At 45.9% G+C, this 14,708-nt stretch overlaps 1 protein-coding gene across 4 annotated transcripts in view; it reads left to right on the top strand.

The window, feature by feature from the left end:
- Nucleotides 1-14,708, top strand: part of LOC310746067 (polypeptide N-acetylgalactosaminyltransferase 4-like) — a 112,143-nt gene that overhangs the window by 49,128 nt on the left and 48,307 nt on the right. The window contains exons 2-3 of one of the 4 annotated variants that reach the window (XM_083579761.1): nt 11,724-12,517; nt 12,935-13,245. The exons of 2 other annotated variants lie outside the window; for them this stretch is intronic. The gene's annotated coding sequence lies outside the window, so the exon portion shown is untranslated. Of the gene's footprint in view, nt 1-11,723; nt 12,623-12,934; nt 13,246-14,708 lie in introns of those variants that run through there. One more of the 4 variants, XM_083579760.1, reaches the window with a different exon arrangement.

The raw sequence follows: 14,708 nt of genomic DNA, 5'->3' as shown, positions 1-14,708 counted from the left end.
TTAACTTAATAAATTCTGTAAGGATGTCTAAAATGAGAACCTCGACTGTTGCACAGTGTCGGAAGAAAGGAGGAGTATAACATGCAGGCCTCTTCTTTAGCTCTTTGATTTCATTAGTCAGATGCAGAATGAGATAAAGATCAAGCAATTCTCTGTGTGTTGGAAATGCAATCTCAGTGATGCAGGGAACATTGGAAAACTGAATTGACAGCACTAAGGTTGCTCCATCAGGCATGGTGTGGCTCTTACATTTTACACAAGACTACTCAATAGTCCATGGTGTGTGTGTGTGTCTGTCTGTCTGTCTGTCTGTCTCTCTCTCTCTCTCTCTCTCTCTGTGTGTGTGTGTGTGTGTGTGTGTCTGTCTCCAGTTTCAGCTAAGCTGCTGTACTCAACTCTTCTGCTTCCTATTTAAAATTGTATGGTAGCTTTCATCTATTAATGATTATGCTTCCTGGTTTCCACTGAAATCTTCTCAGTTAGAGGCTGCTGCGCGGGTTAGTGTTTTCCCCTCTCCAGTGCGCCTCCATCTCTCTTCCCAAACAAGAGGACACTGAAGGTGCTCACAGGCAAATGTGGCGTTGCTTCTGAGTGAGCTGCAGCATATGATAAAACTGATACCTAGCGTGGGATAATGGCTTGCAAACCCTGGCCTCTGATTGGCTGCTTCAAACATTAAAAGTCTTCTTGTTTCCCTCACACACCATAAAGTGGTACCCAGCCTGACACTGACATTAATGCCAGTTTCTGCATATGCTGCATATCCAAAGTGGCTTACATATAGAATAACACAGCTTGGGTTTTTTTAAAGGTATATCAAGACAATTAAACTAGCAGTTTCTTTTAAGTGTCAGGATATATCTCCTGGTGCCTCTGTCGAAGTAAATGTGCTGCAGAACCACTTCCATATGGAGAATAGCTCATGCACTAGAGCATGAGTCTCTTAATCTCAGGGTTGTGGGTTTGAACCCCACGTTGGGCAAAAAATTCCTGCATTGCAGGGGGTTGGACTAGATGACCCCTGTGGTCCCTTCCAATGCTGCAATTCTAGGATGCTGCATCCTCCAACCCAGTTATTGTAGAGGACCAGCCTGTGCAGCCTCAGGATTAGATCATGCAGGATCCTAAGGTGTAGGTGGTTGGGGGTCACGGTGTGGCCCTGCTTGCCCCTTTGGTTGTGCGAAGGGGAGTTTCTGTGCTTGGGGAATTGTAGTCTTGCACCTTGGAAAGAGACTCCTAAATGCCCCTTCTCCCTTGATGGAGAGCCAGCGGTGCCTTTGGTAAAATGGCATCACCACCACTATCTTCTTTGCTCATCTAGTAGTTGATTAGCATAATGCTAAGCCACCTGTAGGGACGCGGGTGGCGCTGTGGTGTAAACCACTGAGCCTTGCCTAAGGCTTGCTGATTGGAAGGTTGGCGGTTCGGATCCCCGCGATGGGGTGAGCTCCCGTTGCTCAATCCCAGCTCCTGCCAACCTAGCAGTTTGAAGGCAAATCAAAGTGCAAGTAGATAAATAGGTACCACTCTGGTGGGAGGGTAAACGGCGTTTCCGTGCGCTGCTCTGGTTCGCCAGAAGCGGCTTAGTCCTGCTGGCCACATGACCCGGAAGCTGTACGCCGGCTCCCTCGGCCAGTAAAACGAGATGAGTGCCGCAACCCCCGAGTCGTTCATGACTGGACTTAACTGTCAGGGGTCCCTTTACCTTTAAGCCACATGTTGGGAACCTGTGACCCTCCCACATGTTCCTGGGCTCTAGCTCCCATCAGCCCTGACCATTAGGCATGCTTGCTGAGGCTGATGGGAAGTGGAGTCCTACAGAATCTGGATGATCACGGGCTCCTCACCCCTGTGCTGTAAAGGCCTATAGATTGCCATCCTTAACAGGCCTGGAAGCAAATGTGAATCTATAGAGATAAGCAAAAGTCACCAATGTTGACAGCAAGCGACAGAACAGGCAATTATCTCTACCCTTCTAGGCTATACTTCCTCCCCCTGCCCCAATCCTAGTGAGAATTTTGCTAATCTTGGGGGCAAGTGGAGCAAGCCAAACACTTCCTCCCCCTTCATACCTTAGATTTTGTGGTAGCTGAGCATGGACAGACTTACAGGGTTACGGTGGCGGGGTTTATGTTAATTGTCTTTTGAGTATTTCTGCAGCCAGTGGGTTGTCCTCAACGCTCCTGCTGCTCCCTATTGCGTCCTCATCATGCTGTTTTGATGAGATGAGCAACAGTAATTGCCCCCCCCACCCAAGATTGGCATTAGCATTTTATGATGATGGGAGGTTGCTCTGGGAGAAGTATGTCTTCAAAGCGGCTACCTTGTAACAGCTGGTTCGTGTGAGAATGCATCCGGAATGAATTTACTACGGTCAGCAAAGAGATCAAGGTGACCTTGAAAGCAAGCGAAACTTGCGGCAGCCCCATGAAGCATGGTGATTGTTCTGCTCTAGGCTCATAACCCCAAGGTGTGCCTTCGGGTGGACTCTTGACCATCTGCCTGGTGCCATCTGCACTCACTCGCGTGCCCCTCCAGTCGTAAGGGCTGGCATCTGTATGTTTGGGTGGGGACGGCACACAGCCCCTGGCACTGCATAGAAAGCTTCTAAAGGGGGTTGGATATTCTGCTTTTCAGAAAGTGTATCATGACAGCTTCCCCCACCAAAGCCCAGTTAAAATTTTTGACCTCACTGGTGGTAGACTAGCCCAAATATGCATTCTCGTGCACTGAAAATTATTTTTAAAGTTCTCGTCCGAGGCTATGCAGGGATTGCTAACCCTGGCTCACCCTTGCCTCCAATGGAAGGTTAACTAAACCACCCCACCCAGAGCTTCCTGATAGGGATGCAAACTGTCCCCTCCTTGGTCATCAGACTTGATCATTTGGTAGAGGAGAGAAGGTGCTAACCTTCTGATCTGCATGGATCAGCTGAAGCAAGAGTGAGTCACAGATATGGGATAATTACATCCACCACTGGCATGTGGTTTTGGAGCATTGGCCAAAGCAAGGGTTTTTTTCTTTTTAAGATCGCTATCCCTGGCCTAATGTATTTTGAGCCATGTTACTGGTGATAGACAGATCTTCTCAGCTTGGGAAAAAGTTTTGTAATGATGGGTTTGTATCGCTTTTCATATCACTAGTGAATTGATTCCAAGTGTGGACTCCTCATGCAGCCAAAACCCATGCAGAAGCTGGATGTATCAGCCAGCAGCTCGGGAAACACAGTTTCCAGAAGTTCAAAAAATGTTGGGTTGGGCGGGGAGAGGCCATAAAACAACATGGTGAGGACTAAGTATGCCCAGTGAGCTTGGGGCTGGCTGATGCGGGCAGCTGTGAAAGAAAACTGAGGCGGAGGGAAATGGAATGGAGTATCCTGGGAAAGGGGGAAGAGGCTGAAAATTGCAACAGGAGCACTCCAGATATTGAAATGTACAAAATAGTAGGTTTCTTGATGGCCAAATGCTGAAGTCTTTGACAGCAAGGGGAGGCTGCTGCCACTTGCTAAATGGGCTTCCTGCAAGCAGCTCAGCTGCTGGATACATTGCCTGCTTACCTTAACTTCCTGGGTGGTGACTGTTTAAAAAGGTAAGTTTTGTTATATAGTATCACAAAAGCATTATTGATATATTGACAAGCTGTAAGGTGTGCAGAAGAAGGCAACCCAGATGGTCAAGGGTCTAGAAACGAAGCCTTATGAGGAACAGTTGAAAGAGCTGGGTATGTTTAGCCTAGATAATAGATATGATAGGTAAAGGGACCCCTGACCATTAGGTCCAGTCGTGGCCGACTGGGGTTGCGGCGATCATCTCGCTTTACTGGCTGAGGGAGCCGGCGTACAGCTTCTGGGTCATGTGGCCAGCATGACTAAGCCGCTTCTGGCGAACCAGAACAGCGCATGGAAACGCCGTTTACCTTCCCGCTGGAGTGGTACCTATTTATCTACTTGCACTTTGATGTGCTTTCGAACTGCTAGGTGGGCAGGAGCAGGGACCGAACAACGGGAGCTCACCCCGTTGCAGGGATTCGAACCACCAACCTGGTCGGCAAGTCCCAGGCTCTGTGGTTTAGCCCACAGCGCCACCCGTGTCCCTAATAGATATGATAGTCACCTTCAAATATCTCAAGGGCTGTCACATGGAAGGTGGAGGAAGCTTGGTTTCTTTTAAAAAAAGTTTTTATTGATTTGTTAGAACAACAAAATGCAAATTAACACACAAACAAAGAATCAAAAGGTAAACCAGAAGGACAGAAGTACAAAGATGCAGCACAGCTCCAAAGGGATATTAAAATAAGAGCTGTTCAACGGTGGAACCATCTCCCTCGGAAGGTTGTGGACTCTCCTTCCTTGGAGGATTTTAAGCAGAGGCTGGATGGCCATCTGTCAGGGATGCTTCAGCTCTGTTTCTTGCATCGCAGGGGGTTGGGCTAGATGACCCTCAAGGTCCCTTCCAACTCTACAATTATATGATGCCCCTGTGCACCGGATCATGTGGGATGTGTCACTGCTGTTCCAAATCTACAGATTGAAATCCTGGCTAAAGCAAGATTACTCCTTAGCAGAGCTGAGCTACAACCATGTCACGTGCACTTAGATTAAGGCTAATGCATGCCCTGAGATGACAAGATTCAGTTGTAGCCGTGGCAGATCCCAGATTTAAATGAGGATGCCAACAGGGGCTGGCGTGTTTGCATCTCATGAAAATAGGAGAGCAGTGGCTTCTAATAAATTGGGCCTCTGCAACTGCGTTGCAAGCAGTTACCCGCTAGAGCTGCAACGTAGGATATTGTAGCCGTCTACCCCGGAAGCCTCAGGATCCCTTCCAACTCTACAGTTCTTCGATTCCATCACCTGGAGGATCACAGGTTCCCATCCCTGGAGTAGACACTACTGGGGCCCAACTCAATGCAAGGCAGCTATATAAATATTTTTGTTTAATGTTCTATTACGTACCAGTCTATTACGTCATTTTGGACTCACAGCTGTCCATGGAGGCACAGGTCAAATCTGTGTCCAGGGCAGCTGTTTACCAGCTCCATCTGGTACGTAGGCTGAGACCCTACCTGCCTGCGGACTGCCTCGCCAGAGTGGTGCATGCTCTGGTTATCTCCCGCTTGGACTACTGCAATGCGCTCTACGTGGGGCTACCTTTGAAGGTGACTCGGAAACTACAACTAATCCAGAATGCGGCAGCTAGACTGGTGACTGGGGGCGGCCGCCGAGACCATATAACACCGGTCTTGAAAGACCTACATTGGCTCCCAGTACGTTTCCGAGCACAATTCAAAGTGTTGGTGCTGACCTTTAAAGCCCTAAACGGCCTCGGTCCAGTATACCCATCATTCTGCCCGGACGCTGAGGTCCAGCGCCGAGGGCCTTCTGGCGGTTCCCTCCTTGCGAGAAGCAAAGCTACAGGGAACCAGGCAGAGGGCCTTCTCGGTAGTGGCGCCCGCCCTGTGGAACGCCCTTCCAGCAGATGTCAAAGCGATAAACAACTACCTGACATTCAGAAGACATCTTAAGGCAGCCCTGTTCAGGGAAGTTTTTAACGTGTGATATTTTACTGTATTTTTGGTTTCTATGGAAGCCGCCCAGAGTGGCTGGGGCAACCCAGCCAGATGGGCGGGGTACAAATAATAAATTATTATTATATTATTATTATTATACGTAATGTTTGATATGTTTTTATACATGCTGGAAGCTGCCATGAGTGGCGCTGGGGAAACCCAGTCGGATGGGCTGGGTACAAATAGTAAAATTATTTCCTTTGAATGGAAAGGGGAACAAAAAGCAGCAACTACCCCAACAACACAACCTCTCTCTGCAAGACAATTGCATAGCCTTATGGGGAAGGCTGCAGCCTGGCTTCCTCCCACCTAATCCTGTGTCTTCCTAGCCACACAGCCTGCTCTTTTTCCCTTTGCAGCCACTGTATTTTGCACATATGGCTTGGTTGTTTTTGCTCCAATGCAGCAGACGCCGACAATATTCCTGGAAAACATGTCTGCCTTCTGATCTGTCAACCCCATTAATCTCGTTCTGAAATCTTTCTGTCCCTGAGGCCTGATGGCCAAGCGCTGCTTGCTTGCTCAGATGGGCCCGGGTTCCAAAAGTCAGGGAGCCTCTTGGCTTTTGCAGGCACATTTATTGTCCTGCAGAGATGGGGGAGCACAGCACTGTAGCGGTGCAGAGCAGAGATCAGAGACGCAAGCATCAAATACTAGACTGGTTTTGTTTTGATTGGCATCCTGGCACCAGGATCACATCTTCTGGCCGAATTTAGCATCTCCCGCTGCCATTCTTGGACTCGCTAACATTGTTTTAGACTCCTCCACTAGGCAAACTTAATGTTCATCTTTTCACCACCCTTTTGCACCGCTTTTGAAATACTAATCAGTATATAAATGCTATTAGAGGGCGGAAATGGGGAGAAATCCAATATTCTTGTTCTGCTGGTGTAAGCATTCCAGCTTACCTGACAGAATGATCTGCCCTGGGGGTTCTCCAGACCCCCAAAACCATTTTGGGGGAGTCACAGGGGGAAAGTCCCAATTCACTAGTGCTGGATCTTGCCAGTGCACCAACTTAGTTGCCTCTGGCCTGTAACGTTTAATAATTTTGTGCACTTCCTTAGAAGATAAAACCAAAATATGACAACAGCAGAAAAGGAAGATTTGGGGGAAACTTTCCTGCATAGTCAAGAGTTACTGCTTGCCTGATCATTTTCCTCTAGGCTTTAAGTACTGTGTCATTGTCATTAAAGTGAATGCCCAAATTTTCCCTGTCCATATTTATCGATGGTACAATACATAGACACCACTTTGTCACACAGTAGTGGTTAGAGTTTTGGACCCGGACCCAGGGATCAAATCCCCACTTGGCCCTGAAGCTCCCTGGGCGATCTTGGGCCAATCCCTGCCTCTCAGCTTCACTGGGTTATTGGGGGATTAAAGGAGGAAGCGGGAGAACCATCATGTCTGCCTCGCTGAGCTCCTTGGAGAAAAAGGCGAGAGATAAATTCAATGAATACACAAACGAATACAGTACAGCAACCTCACTGCAAGTTACCATTTATGAAATAAGCTTCCTATCTTTCCTCACTGAACCTTCCATATAAGGTTTTTCAGGACTTCATATCCAATTTCTTGCATTGCAGATTTATTGATTTTCCCCCAATGCTCTTTTACAACTTGACATACCCACCCCTCTCCTTTTTCAACATGTTTACTTGAGCAACTGCTACTCATTCTATTCCTATCCACTGCAGTGGCCTGCCACCTACCCATTACCTTGCAGCAATTTTCTCTTTAATTTTGTGTTTATAGAAAGTCGGTGTTTTCCCACGCTTTACATCAGAAAGTCCTTTGTTCCAGCTCTGTCAATCGTATTGCAAAAGCTGGTTATACGTTTTTTGAAAGCAAACATTCCCCATTCGGGACAACATGCTTGTGGCAGTGCAAATCTTACAGCCCCATGTGAGAATTATATCTATGTGTTGTGTCTGTCTGTCACCTAAGGCTGACTCACTCGGCCAAGGCCAGTACAAGGCTAAAAGCAGAATTGTTGCCATGTTTTCATCCTGCACTGTTATTTTCCATTTGGAAGAGTGTTATGTGCTTTACAAATTGTAATTCAGATAAGGTAGCTTCCTATGTTCCTTTTTTGCAAAGGATCTTAGCTTCATGGAGGACAGAGCTATTGATGGCTGCTACCCTGGATGACATCACCTTGCCAACAAAGGCCCGTATAGTTAAAGCGATGGTTTTCCCAGTAGGGATGTATGGAAGAGAGAGCTGGACCATAAAGAAGGCTGATTGCCGAAGAATGGATGCTTTTGAATTCTGGTGCTGGAGGAGACTCTTGAGAGTCCCATGGACTGCAAGAAGAACAAACCTCTCCACTCTGAAGGAAATCAGCCCTGAGTGCTCACTGGAAGGACAGATCCTGAAGCTGAGGCTCCAAGACTTGGGCCACCTCATGAGAAGAGAAGACTCCCTGGAAAAGACCCTGATGTTGGGAAAGATGGAGGGCACAAGGAGAAGGGGACGACAGAGGACGAGATGGTGGGACAGTGTTCTTGAAGCTACCAGCATGAGTGTGACCAAACTGCGGGAGGCAGTGGAAGACAGGAGTGCCTGGTGTGCTCTGGTCCAGGGGGTCACAAAGAGTCGGATACGACTAAATGACAAAAGGAAATTTGCTCCACCCAATTTTGACACGGAAGTCTGTTGGACGGAAGAGTTGGACATGACTAAACGGCTAAACAACAACAACAACAACCCTGGATGGCTATGCCCTGCCTTTACAGTTGGAGGCATAAATGTTTCTGAATACTTGTTGCTGGAAAGAACAGGAGGGGAGAGGCCTCTTATGCTGTTTGCTGGTTTCTCATAGGTTGGCCACTGTGAGAACATGATGCTGGACTAGATGGGTCCATTGGCTTGATCCAGCAGGCTCATCTTATGTTCAGTAAGTAACCAAACAATAAAACCCCTGTGTTGCAAACAATTACCAGTAATATCCAAGGCAACACGATGACCAAGTACAACAATGCAATATCAATATAAACTCTTTATATAGTCTATACGGAACATTGAACAATATGAGAAACCAAATAAACAGAAAACTTATAAATCTCTGAAAGTCACTAAACGTGCACCCTTGATGGAATCTCTTGAAAACATAGAACCAAATAAACATAAGTCTTATAAGTCTCTGAAAGTCTTTGTAGACTATGCAAGTCTCTGAAAGAAGCAATGGGTCAGATTCTTATCTGATGAAAACAAGCCGTAAAGCTTTGTTTTATGATGTCCGACGCTGCCGAAGTGGTCCGCAAACGGACGTAGTGAACAGGATGGACCATGCCCAAACTCTTCCCACCAATAGCTTTGGGGAGAACATTCTGGCTTCTTTCACAGAGCTGATTCGCACTGCCAAGGCTCTTGTCCTGCACTTGCAGCCCTCAGGACCAACGGCAAGCCCCTGCCGCCACTGCCGCCCCCCACCACAGCAAAAGATGATTCATAAATTATCTTCACTTTGAACCCCTCCCCACCCCCTGCTCATCAGCACCCTGCTGCATCTCTAGCTCAGATCTTCTGAGCAAGACCAATCTACCTGACAACTAATTAATGCAGCGTCTGGCCCCATCTCTTCCTGGCAGGGCAGAGCAGAAGCCAGCAGGGCCAAGGCAACACACTGCTTCCAACACCTTCGCCTGAATAAGGGTTTTGTGCAAATGAAAGCCTGGCTTCCTTCCAGTGTAAAGAATAGCTCAGATTGGGTCTCGCTTTCTTCGGTTTCTCTTTCTCTCTTCCAGGCCCTAAGAACCTTATCTGTTAAATGAGATACTAGCGGTAACCCTTGATCTTTATACAGCTGGGAACTAGCCTTATCGCGCGCTATTGTGCATAAACAATCGGGTACTGCTCCAAAGCTTTGCATCGCTTTCCTCCAGGGTACCCTGGGAAGGATAGTTCTCAGAAGGGGGTGGGCAGCTCAGGACGTCTAGCCGAGAAACGTCAGGACCCTCACAAAAGCTCCCAGAATTATTTGCAAAAAACCAAGAAGAAACATAAATTGGTTGTGTAATGAAGCTCACCCACATTATGGATTAAAGGGTCTGGCAAATAAACCTCCTTTAAAAAAAAAAAGTGTCAAAGGTGCGACCTGATCTCTCCAGAGAAGTTCCTACTTTGTCTCCTTACTTTTGTGCCTCTTCTCCTGGAAAAGAGTTCTGCATCATCCCAAAAGTCATTTCTAGAATTTTTTTGGGGGGGGGATGGGGGGAGGGATGATGGGAATTCACCTTCCATGTTTTATATACTTTACTTTTGTAATATTTTTGAAAATGTAAATATATAGATAGACTTTGGGGCATAATGAGCAGAAGGGCCTATAAACATGGCCTTATTTTTTTCAAAGTATTTTGTGGCAAGTGAAGTAATGCACAGTGGTATCATTTAAAGAGGGGGGTCGGTTCCCAAAGCGTTAGACCAGAGCATGGATGAGCAGAAATTTGGTTGAGTTTGCATTTAAAGGAAAACTTACACAATCGACACTTTCCAAGACAAATGTTTCTCAAAAAAAAGAAGGGGGGGGAGGCACAGCTACCCTTCAAAATTTGCACTGATCTGAATTTTGCAATGCAGTTCTCTAGCTAAGTCATCTGTTTGAAAAATTTATACACTGAAGTGTGCATATAAATGCTTGAAAAGTGGAAATAACACCCAAAATGCATTCTAGTAGGGGGGATTTGCCTTTCAGAAGTGTGTGTCTTACGCCTCATTGCATACAAAACTGTGTTTATTAGGAGAAAATGGCACAAAAGCTCAAATGAGTTTTCATCATATTTTTTAAAAAATATTGTGGAAATGTAAAGAACCGAAGGTAAAGATTAGATAAATAAGAAACTAAGAGAAACCCGCACTGAGATATTTGCCCATCCCTAGAGCAGAGTCTACAATTATCTAACTGCCCTACTGGTTTTAATTTTCAAACAGAACAAAAATTGCTCTGATTCCTGTTCAGCCAGAACCACAAAGAGACTCTGAAGCTGCTTGAGCATTTTCTCGCACTTCCTCCTCTCGTTCACCAGAGACCAGCTGTGGTTTTGCAGCATCCTCTCTCTCCTGGGTGACTTCTTTCAGCTCTCGCTCTGCAAGATGCCTTTTGGCCCTTCGCAGTTGCTGCAGAACCAGATTATCGTAGCAGGTTTTGAACTGCTTCCAAGAAGGGGCAGTGAGTGATTGGTATTGTCTCTCCCTACCGGATCTTGGCACGACTAGCCTGCTCATCAAGGGAGGGAGCTCAGAAGCTGAGTCACGGTATCAGGTTTATGGAGAGCATCAGCTGCAAAGCATCTCAATGGGGCCTGAGAGCAGGGAGGAGGGAAGCAGAAAGCAGGGAAATGTCTCTCTGAGAATACTGTGCCGCTGCCCAGGGGATGTGGCTTTGGTGCCTGCTGAATTGCATGTTGAAAGGGCCTGTTCCTTGAATGCAGACTAACATTACCTTCCAGATGCCCAGGCTCTGCATGTGACTGAAGAGGACACTGCTAGGGTGCAAAGGGCCTTGGTGCCTTCACGGGCCATACAGCAGCTTCCTTTACTCCCTGTTAGGTTGATGGCAGAATTGGGAAATGTTATGTCAAAGGACTGCACAGGACACTCAGCTACAGGTAGGTTAGTGCTGCGGTTCTGAGCTCATTTACTGAAGCAGCCTCTCCCAACCTGGTGCCTTCCAGCAGTGTTGGACTACAACTCCCATCAACCCCAGCCAGCGGCTGAGATTGATGGGCATCCCAAACAGCTGGAGGGCAGCAAGTTAGGGAAGGCTACTCTAGGGAGACAACAGGCTTAGGACCAGGCTTCCTCAACCTCGGCCCTCCAGATGTTTTTGGCCTACAACTCCCATGATTCCTAGCTAGCAGGACCAGCGGTCAGGGATGATGGGAATTGTAGTCTCAAAGCATCTGGAGGGCTGAGGTTGAGGAAGCCTGCTTAGGACAACGCTGCCAGTAAAGCGAGATGAGCGCCGCAACCCCAGAGTCGGCCACGACTGGAGCTAATGGTCAGGGGTCCCTTTACCTTTTTGTACACTTGGATCATAAGATGGGGGGGGCCTCACAGCATTAACACCCCTACAGGGCTTGATTCTCCATTAGTCATAGCTCTGGATCCAGCACAGAGCAAGGATCATTATTATCATCATCATTGTACAGTGGTACCTCAGGTTACATACGCTTCAGGTTGCAGACTCCGCTAACCCAGAAATAGTGCTTCAGGTTAAGAACTTTGCTTCAGAACAGAAATCGTGCTCCAGCAGCACGGCAGCAGCAGGAGGTCCCATTAGCTAAAGTGGTGCTTCAGGTTAAGAACAATTTCAGGTTAAAAACGGACCTCCGGAACAAATTAAGTACTTAACCCGAGGTACCACTGTATTTGTATGCCGCCTTTCCATAATTAAAACAACACTCAAGTCGGCTTAAAACCTGACGATATTTACATAATTTCAAACAAAAGTGCCCTGGTACTTGATATTAGAAAGTAGGCCCTGAACATCATTTGCCTCCAGGGCGCCCAACATGGTAGCCAAGTGGCAGATCTGGAACTGAGAGGGAAACTGGCCAGGTGTTTCTGACGTGTTTCCTGGAATCGTGACAAGCAGGGTGGCAGGGAAGGACCAACTGTGCCCGCTGGTTTCGGGGCACAAACAAACACGCACTCGCTCAGTCGTCTTTGTCTCCACCGTTTGGTTCACGGAGGAGGAGAATAGCTTTAATGGAAAGGCAAATCCCTTAATCTTCTCCAGATACAAATCAGCTGAACAGAGCCCCAGCTAAAGGACAGAGAATATCCTACAGGGCAGGGCATGCACTGTCTATCCTGTTCCTTATTTAATCAGCTGTTGCTGTATTTATAAAGGGTGACTCGAGGCTGCCCAGCTACAGCCCCTCTTGTCAGGCTCCGAATCTAGCCCTGGCTTCATCTGCTGCATCATTGTGGGCCTCAGATGGTGTGTAATGTCTCAAAAAGGTTTTTTTGGGGGAGGGGGCTGGAGTTGCCTGTGAGCCACACCACCTAAGGTAGTGGTTCCCAAATGGGTGTTGGGATTACCTGGGGTGCGGGGTGTCTGCAAGAGGAGGTGCAGATGCACAGCTGTCAACGTTTCCCTTTTTTAAAGGGAAATTCTCTTATTCCGAATAGGATTCCTCACAAAAAAAAAAGGGAAAAGCTGACAGCTATGTGCAGATGACTGTTGGACTTTGAAAAGCTGGTATCACTGGATCAAGTGCATCCATTTTGTTGAATTGATTAAACTTGATTTCAATTGGATTTTGAACAAATGTACAATTGGTTGCGAATTTTATTGTGTTGTTATCTTCCTTCGTAGGTTGTGTGACTGGCTGTTTTGAATAATCCTTTTTTATAGGGTAGGGTACACTGAGGATGAGTTTACGAACAACCTGAAAAAGTTTGGGATCACCACCGATCTAAGGTGTCTGGAAGCGCTTTCCCCTTATTCCAGAGGCATGCTGATAAGCTGTGCTTCTTTTCAGTGGCGAAGACAAGGCACTCTACATATGCTTAAAAGCTCAAATTAAAAAAAAAGTAAATTATTGCACAGACTGTGGGAACTGAAACACTGAAAATAGGTTCTGAGGCCTAAGCTCAGGTCGTATGTAGAGAAGGAAATCCACTTCCACACTCAACCTGGGAGGTGGTGGGTCCAGGATGGGGTTGGAGACCCTTTGGATCCGTGGTTCCCAACGTGGGGCACCCCCCCCCCACAGAGGGGCAATTTGATTTTTAAGGGGGGGGGCAATTTGAGAATGAGTCATTAACAGTGAGTGGCCTTTTAGGCTTCCTCCACGTGAATAGGAGTTCACTTTTCAAATAATAATAATTGGGGGGGGGGAGAATCAGGATTTTAGAGATGTTGAGGTGGGGCATGGCCAAAAAAAGGCTAGATCCTTAGCAGGATCTAATTTTAAGATGTCTTTTAATTAACTGATTGCCTGTTTTTATGTTCTTTGTATTCTGTGTTAGTTTTATGATGTTAGCCGCCCTGAGCCCGGCTCCAGCCAGGGAAGGCGGGGTACAAATAAAAAATTATTATTATTATTATTATTATTATTATTATTAGGAATGACTTGCCCACCTGCAAGTCATGTGATGTAACTGTGACATCACATGACTCGCAGGTGGCCGTAGATATGGGAGAAGCCTGGATTGTACAGTTGGAAGGGATCCTGAGGATCATCTAGTCCAACCCCAGAATCTTTTTGCCCGGCTCGAACCCACGACCTTGAGATTGAAAGAGGAAATCCCAATAAATCCCAACTTCAATGGAGTGGCAGACAAAAATGTTTGAATACATAGAATTGGCGAAATTGACCTATAAGATTCGGAACCAAAAAGAAGCAAAGTTTGAAAAGGATTGGAGTAAATTTGTTGAATATATACAGAGTAATTGTACGAATTTAAAAACTGTAGCAGGATTAATGTAAATCTTGTGATGTGGATGGAGTGTAAATAAGAAACTGTAAGAAAAGATTTGAGATATGAAAACCGTTGAAGGGATGGAAGGAAGTCCGGCCGCAATAAGGCGCAGGGTAAATAAGAAGACATACAAATTTTTGAATGTAAGAGTATTTGTTGTTGTTACAAAAAAAGCAATAAAAAGTATTGAATAAAAATTCAAAGACTATTTGCAAAAATATTGTAATATTAAGGAATACTGAGTGATGTTGGATTGAAATTAAGGGGTTATCAGCTGTAATGGTACAAAAGAATATGAAAAAATAGTTCTTTTTTGTATATAAGTAAAAGTATAAGTTACAATAATTTAAGAAGATGGATAGAAAATAAGGCTTTTAGCTGTAATGCTATGAGATAAGGATTTGCTGGATGAACAATTTGAACTGGAATACAAGAAGGGGAGGTATGAGGAGGTCAGGGAAATATGTTATTGAAAAATAAGATATGAAATTTATGTGTTTTTAATATTTTTTCTTTTTAATTTTTTTCCTTTTTTTTTCTTGGTTTGTATAAAATGGAAAATCTTAATAAATATCTTCTTAAAAAAAAAAGTATTTGAAGGAAAAAAAGAGAGATTTCAAGAGTCTCGCACTCTAGGCACTGAGCTGTTTCCCAGAGGATATTTGCAAGGTCAAACTCTTTTGCCCCTCTCCCACTTTAAACAC

This window comes from Podarcis filfolensis (assembly GCF_964270895.1).
Source record: "Podarcis filfolensis genome assembly, chromosome: 12".
Lineage (NCBI taxonomy): Eukaryota > Metazoa > Chordata > Lepidosauria > Squamata > Lacertidae > Podarcis > Podarcis filfolensis.
Note: the sequence above shows the minus strand (reverse complement) of the source record. Positions and strands in the feature narration are given on the sequence as shown.